Source organism: Lissotriton helveticus, chromosome 1_1, assembly GCF_964261635.1.
Source record: "Lissotriton helveticus chromosome 1_1, aLisHel1.1, whole genome shotgun sequence".
Taxonomy (NCBI): domain Eukaryota; kingdom Metazoa; phylum Chordata; class Amphibia; order Caudata; family Salamandridae; genus Lissotriton; species Lissotriton helveticus.
The window spans coordinates 1,474,461,259-1,474,470,032 of record NC_136057.1 but is presented as its reverse complement, the minus strand read 5'-3'; positions in this window follow the sequence as shown (position 1 = coordinate 1,474,470,032).

Genomic DNA, 8,774 nt, shown 5'->3' with positions numbered 1-8,774 from the left:
GGAATGGACTGTATCCCAGCAGATCTTTTTAAACATGACCCAGTAAATAGGGTCCCATACATTGCCTTTCTTGGCAATGCAATAGCGAAGGGGGCAGGTATTCCGGGTTCCTGGTGTGGAGCGGAGATCCTGCCAATTTACAAAAAGGGGGACCGCTCCGCTCCATGGAACTATCGTCCAATAGGCCTGATAGACTCTGTACAGAAAATCGTTGCAAGGATGGTTTTAGCAAAAATACAGAGTTGGATAGAACTTGAGGATGTTCTGTCTCCTCTGCAGGCTGGGTTCAGGTCCTGTATAAGTACCATCGAACAGGTGTTCCGTTTTATAATGATTTATTGGCGAGTTGTTAGCCTGGGAGGTGGTACTATTTATGCCGCCTTCGTGGACCTTAAGTCTGCACTCGACTTGGTTCCTAGGGCAAAGCTATGGGAGGCACTTAATAGTATGGGGATGCCCCAGGAGCTCTTGGATTTAGTGATTAAGCTGCATAATGATAATTTTGCTCAGGTGCGCTGGGGAAAGCAGGGCCAGGTCACCAAGAGATTCCCCGTGTCTCGGGGTGTGCGCCAAGGGTGCGTACTAGCACCAACCCTGTTCTTGTTGTTCATTAACAGGGTTGTGCAGTACTTCCTAGCGTTCCCAACTGATGCCCCTGCGTTGGGTGGTACTAAGTTTCCGTTAATTATGTTTGCGGACGACACCCTTATAATATCAAAAACCCAGCAGGGCCAGCAGGCGGCCCTAAACAAATTTGAGGAATTTTGTCAAACTAATGACCTACAGGTGAACGTAGCAAAAACTAAATTTATGATACTTACAAAAACTAAACCAGTGGTGGGACATGTTACAATGAATGGTATTCCGCTTGAACAGACCAATGTCATGACTTATCTAGGGGTTGTTCTTGAGAATAAGCTTAGTTGGAAACCCCAGATTGATACTCTCTCACTCAAGTTTGCCCAGTTATCGGGGTGTCTAGTTAAAGAGCAGAGGTCCTCACTAACAAAAAGGATAGGTCCTGCTTTAAAGATATTCAACTCCAGGATTAGTTCAGCGATCCTGTACGGAGCGGACCTCTGGAGTTTTGCGGACTTATCCTAAATTGTTAAAATCCTAAATAAATTTTAAAGAAATTTAATAGGCCTCCCCCGCTCTAGCCCATTGAAGCCGCTTTTAATGGACCTAGGTTGTCACTCAATTGATGATGTGGCACGGTTCAAACCGGTGGCCTTATGGAGGAGGATCTGGACTACTCCAGAACGGGCTCTTTTTGCTAAAGAAATCATGGACGTTAGATCTGTCGTGGGTTCGGGTAATCTACCCTGGTTTTAAAAAGTAAGATTGCTACTAGCAGACATGGGATTAAGTAACTTGTGGTCCGATCCAGTTAACAATCGCTTCCCCTCGAAAAAAACCTTTAAAGATTTATACTGGCTTTCAGTCCGACAAAAACACCTTGCACAGATAAATACTTCATCCCTGTCAGGAATGTTCTTAGAACACAAGCTCGATCCGTCCCTAGAAGATTATTGGGATATTATCACTAAGATGAGTGATAGGAAGCTATACCATCAGTTTAGGATTGGTTCTCTGCCTACAAGAACGTTCACAAAAAATTGGAAAGGACAGGGGGATGATTCTTGTTTCTGGTGTGCGGATCAGAGGGAGTCTATTGGTCACATATTTTTTGCATGTCCTGCCTATGCAGCCCCCGTAAAAAATGGCTTAAACCTATTTGCCAAAACATCGGCACTCGGGTGGGGCTGGAGGCCTTAAGGATTCTCAGGACTGATACTAGGGAATGCATTGTAATAGCAGTAGCAAAATTCCTGGGTTTGATGTGGACTATTAGGAACATCCATCAGGTTAGAGGTTGACGGGGTTTAGGACAATTGTGTTTGTTTTTTTAATTGATTTTAGAGATTCACTTTTTATATTGTTTTATTGAGGTATTGGTTCATGGTAGTAACATCCTTTTTACTTAGGCATAAAAATTGTATCACGTGTATTTATTGTGCTACCTTATTGTCTTTTAAATCTTTGGTTGTGAAATTTTGGATGATGCTATTTCTATGTGTGTGTCTTTTATGATGAAATATTCGAAATAAAGACGTATGAACTGGTAAGGAATCTATAACTAATTGTCTCTTTCATTTATGCAGCCATTTTGGCTTTGAGTCGTCTTCTCTTTTTCTCAATCTTTGCTGCTTGTTGTTGGCTGACGAGATGCTCGTTCAGTATGCTTTGACAAGGAAACTTTCGAAGTCAGTGTGTCCGTCGAACCGTGTCGTTCGGTTTTTGACCTCTCCTGTTTTGACGTCGATGTGTCTTTTCCTCAACTGTACTTCGATGTCTTGGATTTTTCGGGGTTCTTTACCTCTGCAGTATCCTTTTCGAAGTATCCGAGGGTACCTATCTCTCTGGTCATGCTTGTGGTATAGTGCTTTGATGCCAATGCCACCTTTGAATTTTTAGAGTCTGATTTTCTTGACTCAGTTGAATTTCAGCTCGCAGAGTCTGTTTCCTCTGATAAGGAAGTCTTCTTGCATTCTGGGTCAGCGTACATTTGGAGGTCGGTCTCCTTGTCCCATTCTGGCCCTTCGTTTACATTTTCCTCTTCATCGCTGGAAAGGTCCAAATTTCAGAGATGGAGTGTGATGTTGGCTCTTCAATGTATGGTGGGCTGAACTCTGTTGCTGTCTTACTCTCAGAGTGTTGGGGACGAACACTGCACAGGCGTTTCAATTCAATGGTCTACCGGCAGGCTGAAGTGGCAGACAGGGTGCTGATCCTTTTTCGCAAACTTGTGATGGCAGTTCGTACAAAACTGGAATGGTGTATTCATTACCAAGTACAGGGAGCTCCCTGCATGCACATTTTCTGTATCAGTCACTAAAGATAACTTGTCCTGCTTCCAGAACTGTCCCAGTATCTCCTATTGGTGGCTTCTTTGCTCCAGTGAACTTTTTGTGATTTCTTCTCTATTTTTATCAGATTGTAGGAGATCCTCCTGCATGCTTCCAGACCAAACAGCGGAAAAAAAGACTGAAAATGGCTACCGAAGGTGGGAGCTTCTGGAGGAAGCATGATAACATCACAAGGGACACTAAATGGTGGTACGTCGACGTCCACAAACACCAAAACACCAAAATGGTAGAAGAACAAAAGTTTTTGGGAAAAATTCCAGACCCAACCACTGGATGGTGGAATAATGCACAGCATGTGAATCCGGAAAAGATTTACTCTGCAAAACCAGCTAAGGCTGGCAGGCCGCTCCTTCATTACTGAGGGGACCCATACGTACAGGTGTAGGTACGTGTGGGAAGGCACCAAGGGATCGATTTGGGTATCCCAGTAGGTGAGAGGAATCTCAAGAAGGTCTATATGCATAAGGCGCTGGAGGTTTAGTGTATGTATTAAATGTATTAGATTGATCATCCATAGCCGGAAAGTGATCCAAGAATAAAAAGCTTCAAAGCAGTGTGCTGCATCGACTACAACAAAAATAACAGGACCACCTCCATTAGGAAGTCCATGTTGGGTCTAATGTGCATAAATAGCAAATCTGCAATTGATTGCAACGGCCACAGGCTGTGCCATCAGAAAAACAGAAATGGATTCAAAGTGGTACACAAAGTAGGTTATAACCTTTTAATATTCAAGCTTGAAAAACAGTCAGGTGCTTCCTACATACTGTGGATGATAAAGCCCCAACACCACGGACCCCCCAAGAAAAAAAGACGTAATGGTATTGTGAACCCAGACAGGCACCACTTAGGTGACCCGCAAATCAGTACTAGACCAAACGTTGGTGCCGCCATGTTGCAGGGAGTCCTAGAACAGAACTATGCTTGGGACCATAGAACGTCAGCATGTAGGGACTGAGTTACCATTCCCCATCAGCATCTATGGGCCAGAATCAGACTATCGTATAGTGCTTCACTTACCCTCCTAACCTTTCCAGATAAGACAAGTGGTGTAACATCCTTGAACACAACACTCCAGCCCCTCTCAGGATAGCAGTAGCAGGTCACTCTCTTTTGTTCTCTCACTCGTACATGTCCGCAATAAATTAATAAATAAATAGATAAAGAGACACAAGGAAAGTTTATAATTATTTTAACTATTATGCTCTAATATGCAATAGCTTCGCCACAACTAGCAAACAAATACGGTTCAGTAATTTGATTAGCATGGCTATGAGAAGGTATATAATAAAAAGCCCCCATTATCTGACTGGTTTGCCTAAATCCACCATCACTATGAAAGCCAAATGATAATAGATTACGTCTCTCTTGGCTTAGCAGCGAACCCCATACCTTTGCATTCATAGACAGTTGTTCTACATCCTAGTTGGCGCAGCTCTCTTCTCAGCAACTCTGTGCTGTCTGCCAGTCTTCACTCTCCATGCTTAGAACGATAAGTCTCGGGTTATATGACAAAATATGTTTTCAAAAACAATAGCTGAGTGTCTCTAATGTCTAGGTGCTAGTGTCCGACCACAGAGAATAACAAGGAGTAGTGTTTGACCTTGTTGCACAAGTTACTTACCTTCCGTAACAATATATCTGTAAGAAACAGTAGTTAGTATTAGATTCCTTACCTTAGAATATCCCCAGGCGTCAGACTGGATCCGGCAAATTTTGCGTAGCAGTACCCCTGCGCGTCGGTAGGCGTCGTCTGCGGCTCCGCGTCCGTCGTCGCGTCGTTGGTGCCATAAAAACTAGGGCCCTGAAAGGGGATGACCTTAACCCTAGATATCGGTTCGCAGAACGGGGAGGATGGGTGGGGCGGTAAGGAATCTAATAGTAACTACTGTTTCTTACAGATATATCGTCACCGAAGGTAAGTAACTTGTCATCTGAAAGCAACAGGTTAGTATTAGATTCCTTACCTTAGAATAGATACCCCAGCAATATCAACCCCGGTGGTGGGTCTGCGAACCAATGATCACACCAGAAAGTCCTGGAGAACGGAGCGGCCGAAAAAGCCATCCCTCCGGACTTGGCTGTCCAGGTAGTAGTGTCTTGCGAACGCGTGCAGCGAGGCCCACGTAGCTGCCTGACAAATGTCCTGCAAGGGGACTCCCTGACCCAGGGCAGTAGTAGCCGCCGTGGCCCGAGTGGAATGGGCACGTAGCCCCACAGGAGGCTCCTTTTTAGCCAGTGAATAACAAGCCTTGATGCAAATGGTCCATTTGTGCACCAACCGTCCCTTCTTAGCGCCCACGTAACCAACAAAGAGTTGGCCATCCACCCGGAACTGGCACGTGCGATCCAGATAATATGAGAGCACACGTTTTGGGTCCAGACAGTGGAGCCTCTCTTCCTCTTTCGAGGGATGCGGAGGCGGAAAGAAGGTGGGCAAGGTGATGGACTGCCCGATGTGGAAGGCTGTGACCACCTTGGGCAGGAAAGAGGGTCGCGTCCGAAACACAACTTTGTCTGGATGGACAGAAAGGAAGGGGGTTTGAAAAGAAAGAGCCTGGAGCTCACTCACTCTCATGACACTGGTGATGGCAACCAGGAATGCAGTCTTAAGAGTAATGAGACGAAGAGGACAGTTATGAAGTGGCTCGAAGGGAGCGCACATCAGATAAGTCAGAACAAGGTTCAAGTCCCACTGAGGCATCTCGAAAGGAACAGGAGGAAACATATGAGTGATGCCCTTCAAAAACCTATTTACAACCGGGGACTTGAACAAAGAGGGCTGATCAGAGAGCCTTAAGAAGGCGGAAATGGCAGAGAGGTAGTCCTTTAGAGTGCCCAGAGCAGATCCCTGCTGGGCATGAGAAAGAAGAAAGAGGAGAACCTCTGAAAGAGGGGCAGAAAGGGGATACACAGCCTTTGCTGTGCACCATGCCACAAATTTGTTCCACCTGCAGGCGTATACCGATTTTGTGGAGGGACGCCTGGCTGCCAGAATCACATTACAGACTTCAGGAGGCAAGTCAAATGGCCTCAACTGCCGCCGCTCGATCTCCACGCATGTAAGTGGAGACTGGACAGGTTCGGGTGGAGGACCGTCCCCTGCTGCTGCGACAGAAGGTCCTCCTGAAGAGGCAGACGAATCAGGGGATCGACTGACATGCTGAGTAGCTCGGTATACCAGTATCTTCGAGCCCAGTCCAGAGCCACAAGGATGACTGGGGCCCGGTCGCCCCTGATCTTCTTCAGCACTCTGGGCAGAAGTGGTATAGGCGGAAAGGCGTACAACACACCGCAACTCCACTCGCGACGAAAAGCGTCTCCAAGCGAGTGCCACCTTGGAAATTCCAACGCGCAGAACTGATGACATTGCGCGTTCTCTTCTGTGGAGATTAGATCTAACCAAGGCTTTCCCCACTGCTGAAAGAGGCCTTGCGCCACGTCCGAGTTCAGACGCCATTCGTGATCCATCATGCACCGACGGCTGAGTTCGTCCGCCCTGGCGTTCAGGGAACCTGCCAGGTGTTGAACCACCAGGGTCACGCCCTGATGTTCCAGCCACTGCCAGAGGTGCAGAGCCTCCTGGCAAAGGGTCCACGACCCCACCCCGCCCTGTTTATTGCAGTACCACATGGCGGTGGTGTTGTCCGTGAACACCTGCACTACACTCCCCCGGACAGAGGGGAGGAATGCCTTCAGTGGAAGCCGGATCACCCGCAGCTCCAGAAGGTTGATGTGGAGCCGGGACTCCGCCGGAGACCAGAGGCCTATGATCTCCGTCTCTCCCATGTGGCCCCCCCAGCCCTGGAGGGACGCGTCCATCACATCTACGTGCTCCTGTTGGGGTAGGGAGAGGGATCTGCCGCTGACCCAATCGCGGTCCGTGAGCCACCACTGCAACTGTCTTGCAGTGCCCTCCGAGATCAAGACGTGGTCGGACAAGTTGCCCTGATGCTGGGCCCACTGAAACTTCAGGTCCCACTGCAGAGCCCGCATCCGCCACCTGGCGTGATGCACCAGAAGGATGCAGGAGGCCATCAGCCCCAGAAGCCGCAGCGTCAACCTGACTGAGACTCGGGATAAAGGCTGAAAGATCGGAATCAGAGCCTGAATATGCCGAACCCGCTGTTCGGGAGGATAAACTCGAAACTGCGCCGAGTCTAGAACCGCTCCGATGAAGAGGAGCTTCTGAGAGGGGCACAGGTGCGACTTCGGCACGTTGATGGAGAACCCCAGCAGGTGCAGGTCGGCCATAGTCTGGAGATGGCTGACGACTGTCTGGGGCGAGCATGCCTTCAACAACCAGTCGTCGAGGTAGGGGAAGACTGAAACCCCTAACCTGCACAGATGAGCTGCGACCACCCCCATCACTTTCGTGAACACCTGTGGGGCGCTGGTAAGGCCAAAGGGGAGCACGGTAAACTGAAAGTGCTCGTGGCCTACCGTGAACCGCAGGTAACGCCGGTGGGCCGGCAGGACGGGGATGTGGAAATAGGCGTCCTGCAAGTCCAATGCTACCATCCAGTCTCCTGGGTCTAGGGCAGCTAAGACCTGAGCCAAAGTCAGCATCTTGAACTTCTCCTTCCGGAGGAAGCCGTTGACGTTCCGGAGGTCCAAGATAGGGCGTAGGCCCCCTTTTCCCTTCTTGGGAACCAGAAAGTATTGGGAGTAACAACCACACCCTACCTCTGACCCAGGAACGCGCTTGATGGCCCCCTTGGCCAAGAGGGCCGTAACTTCCTCTTGCAGAAGTTGCAAGTGATCCCCCGACACGCAGTGGTACTATGGTGGCATGGCTGGAGGGTTTGCCTCGAAGGGGAGGGAGTAGCCCCTTCGGATGATTTGCAGCACCCACCTCTCCGATGTGATGGAGCGCCAGTGGAGGAGGTGATGGCGAACCCTGTCCCCCCCGGGCGTCAAATGGGCCTGAAAGCTCGGACTAGGAAGGCTTTGAGGCGGATGCTGTGGGGGTGGATGTGGACAGGCCGCGCCATTGTCCCCTGTTACTGCCGCGACGGTAACCACGTCCGCCACCACGCTGAATGTTAGTCTGCGGCCCGTGGCTGGCAGGACGTGTGGGAGGACCCCTTCCGTGGCCACGAAAGGAGCGCTGGGCAGAAGATTGCTGACGCAGGGCCAACAGGCCCAAGGACTTGGCCGTAGCCCTGGAGTCCTTAAAGCGTTCCAGCGCATGATCTGCCTTGCCACCGAAGAGGTGGCTGCCATCGAACGGCATGTCCATAAGGGTGTTTTGGACATCGGCCGAAAAGTTGGCGGACCTCAGGCAGGTGTGGCGGCGAACCGCCACAGACGCTGAAATCGCTCTTCCTAGCGAGTCTGTGGTATCCAGCCCACATCTGATAGAATACCGCGCTGCATCCCTTCCCTCTGCAAGGGTTTGGGCGAGCTTCGCCCGGGCTCCCTCCGGGCACTCAGGCAGCACGGCCGCAACCGTATCCCACAGAGAGTGGGCGTAACGGCCCAAGAGGCACGCGGTGTTGACTGACCGCAACCCCAAACTAAGGGCAGAGAACATCTTCTTTCCGAATTGTTCATACCACTTGGATTCCAGATCAGGTGGTGCCGTCGGGAATGCGGATTGGGAGGTGGAGGCCTGGATAACCAGGCTGTCTGGGTGCGGTGGTCGGACAAGAAACTAGGGTCGCCCGGGGCTGGGCGGTGGTGCCTAGCGACGTTCCTATCTACAGGCAGACCTGTTGCGGGCCTGGACCAAGTGCCCAACAGGACGTCTGTGAGAGCCTCATTAAATGGCAGTAGAGGCTCTGGGGAGCTTATCTGCGGTTTAAGGAACTCTGTGAGGATGTTGGACCTCCCTGTTGCGAC